Source organism: Orbicella faveolata, unplaced genomic scaffold (assembly GCF_042242905.1).
Source record: "Orbicella faveolata isolate gen_17 unplaced genomic scaffold, um_ofav_v1 contig_12, whole genome shotgun sequence".
Lineage (NCBI taxonomy): Eukaryota > Metazoa > Cnidaria > Anthozoa > Scleractinia > Merulinidae > Orbicella > Orbicella faveolata.
The window spans coordinates 15,802,501-15,805,839 of record NW_028301539.1 but is presented as its reverse complement, the minus strand read 5'-3'; the positions used below and the strand labels follow the sequence as shown (position 1 = coordinate 15,805,839).

At 36.7% G+C, this 3,339-nt stretch overlaps 1 protein-coding gene across 1 annotated transcript in view; it reads left to right on the top strand.

The window, feature by feature from the left end:
• The first annotated feature begins 2,039 nt into the window (after positions 1 to 2,039).
• Positions 2,040 to 3,339, top strand: part of LOC149116873 (acid-sensing ion channel 1-like) — a 16,057-nt gene continuing 14,757 nt past the window's right edge. Inside the window, exon 1 of the mRNA XM_089282533.1 lies at positions 2,040 to 2,111. The gene's annotated coding sequence lies outside the window, so the exon portion shown is untranslated. The remainder of the gene's footprint in view (positions 2,112 to 3,339) is intronic.

Here is a 3,339-nt window from a genome sequence, read left to right as displayed (position 1 = left end):
GAAACAACAGAAAGGGTTTTGCTCACTCCCGTCACTTCTCTGAGCATTATTTTTTCATCCTGTTTCATTCTCTTCAATTCTCCTCACTCCACACACAGGTAGTACTTTCAGTTACTTCTAGTTACAGTGAAACATCAGTTTGTTTGTTTATTTTCCAATTTTCTAGCCAGAATTTTAGAAATGGAGGTTCAACGTAATCGCTTCTACATGCAATGTGTGCAGTTTATTTACAAATGAGTTGCGAATTAAGTTGTATGAAAGCCCTATTTTGATATCCAGGACTATTTAGTGCTTTCTTCCACCTTAAAAATGAAACCTCCTTTAGGATCGTAACTTTATGGCGGTCGGGGAGCTTGCGTGTCTCATTGGACTTGAGAGCTATGCCGGCGGGAGATACGTCTACTGGTAGGGTCACCCATACCGGACAAAGGGTAGCGTCCAGACTACCAAATAAAGTTTAAGGAACCTGTATTTAAACCATGAACACCAGAACAGCAGCATATTTCTAATCACTAACTGTTAACAGCCTCCAGCTGAAAAAAAGGCTGTTATCCGTAGAAAATTATACTCAAATACAACTGTAAATTTCAAACTGCAGATGGCAAAGTGCGCGCTCAAAATAATTATAAGTACGAGAGAAGCAAATGTAAGACTTACTGAGGAGATCACAGGAAAAATGTAACAGCACTGAAACAGGTTTCAAAAAAGATGAAAACGACTCATTTAATTAATGACGTTTCTCTCAAAATCTACCCTTCTGACCCCACCCCAAAATCTCAGAAATTAGAAATTGGCTCTGATTAGACACCCATGCAAAGTAAATAAAAATCTGAAAGTGAAGAATGATCATCGCAGTTAATTTTCCAATTAAAGCAATTGGAAAGAAGAAGCCTGAAAAAATCAGGGCTTCAACGGGATTCGAACCCGTGACCTCCACGATACCGGTGCGATGCTCTACCAACTGAGCTATGAAGCCACACATTGGGAGCGAGGTCAATTAGTTGAGTTCATATCTTCCCGTGAGGAGTGAAATATTGTGAAGTTTATATGAAATAATTCATATATGATGCGATGATCATTCTTCACTTTCATCTACAACCGCAGTTCATATATGAATTATTTCAAATAAACGTCACAATATTTCACTCCTCACGGGAAGATATGAACTCAACTAATTGACCTCGCTCCCAATGTGCGGCTTCATAGCTCAGTTGGTAGAGCATCGCACCGGTATCGCGGAGGTCACGGGTTCGAATCCCGTTGAAGCCCTGGTTTTTTCAGGCTTCTTCTTTCCAGTTGCTTTAATTGGAAAATTAACTGCGATGATCATTCTTCACTTTCATCTATAACCGCAGTTCATATATGAATTATTTCATATAAACTTCACAATAAATAAAAATCTGTTAAACAGAGTTTTTGCAAACAAATAAACTCTGAAATTCTGTCTTACACATTTTTATTAGATAATTTGGCTCTAAAAGCGATTCACTCCTACGAATCAACTGTCATCATGGCAAGTACGGTAGATTTTCTACGAAACTTGGATCAAGTTAAGACAAGCTTTTACACCCTTGGCGGGAATTGAACTGCGCGAGCTGATTTGACGCCATGTTTCACTGCGAGAAAGCAGGAGTAAGCTAAAACTCCTTTACCGGTTGTTGTTGGTGGTTTTTTTATATATATATATATATATATATGTCATACTTTATCGATCCAAGGCTTAAACACTTGTTTGACGAAAAAATCGCATGTTTCACCAACTAGAAAATGATAATTACACTTCGATATCACACCGATTATAGAATACAAGATATCAATAGAACCTTTGCTTTACTATTCATTCTGGAATCCCTATTTTAAGCATATTGATTTGGTTTTACAGGAAAATGAATCGGAAATGCTAAAATAATAATAAATGGCTTTTTTTAATTAAAAACTAACCCCAGGATTCAAGTTTATTGAGGGTAGTTCATTTTGGTGTTTTGTTTAAAGTACCCCCTGTGTAAACATATAGGCTTTCACAACTCAGTGTTCATTTGAAACGAGGTGACTTAATTAAGTCTTAACTCGAGGATAAGCTGATAGCACGATCACTTCTGCTTCCTTCAAAGGTAAGGATGTTTTTAAGTTTCTTTCATACACCAATCTTTCAACATTTAAAAATCAATTTATCTTCTTGGGGTTTGGATCATCGATAATAACGACAACAACCTGACATTCGTGGAAAGGAGCACAAACAGTACAAGATTACTAAAATACGATATGAGTATTTTATCTGCAAAGCTTGGCAATAGCAATATTTTTCATTGAACTTCCAAGTTTCAGTTGTCTTGGTTATTCCACTTAACTCTTACCATTTTTGCTGGATAGTAACAACACCTTAATTCTAACGACGGTTTAGAACACCTTTTCAATTATAGCTAGAAGGTAACCAAAATTAAAGTAGATTTCTCCCTTGAGTCAGTTCTCTTAGGCTATACAAACTGTACGCCTTGTAGAAATGCAGCTATTATTTTAGTTGTCACGTTTTTCATATATAAGTGTAAAATGGAAGGTCGTCTTCCCAGTTTTCCTGGCGTACAAAGCTACCTCAAGTTTCATTATAATATTGAAAAATTTGCATGCGACTAATGGTTCTTGACAAGTTTTAACCGGCTTAAGACTTATCAAATACAAGAAGAAGTTCAAAACGCTGTCCTTTAACGAGACTGCTGACAATATTCGCTTCCCAATGATTGGTTGCAAAATTGAAATTGGCAACGCTGCACTGACATCGCTTCGCAGGTAAAGCGTCTTCGATGAACAAGAAACAATCTTTGATCTCTTGTTGTTTGCACAGTTCCACAAACTATTAATGTACAGTAATTAATTTTAATGGTCAAAAAAGTGTGCTGTGAGTGTTGACAGGCGGGTTATTTAGTGTTGGATTCTTCCAAAACAATTGCAAGCGGCTTGCTTGCAATTTGGGAACCAAGCGCTAGGTAGCGTAGTCTTCAATAAATAAATATACCCTGTGTCAATAAATTTTTGCGGGTTCTAATATTTGCGATTTTTGCAGTTTTTTTCCACGATTCGCCAAAATAGTTCCCGCAAAAAAAAAAAAAATCAGCAAAAATTTATTCCGCAAAAGCTTACTCCACTGGCCAAATTATACATACAAACATCACAAGTGGAATCTTGTTGCTGCCATTTATTTAAAACGTCTCTTTCGTTCAGAAACAAAACCATGAAATGAGAAATTAACAAAAAGGTTTACAGCAAAGGATCGTCTGAAAGTACTCCATTGAGGAGAGCACTGATCTACAATTCCATACACGAGCATGATGTAATTGTGATAGA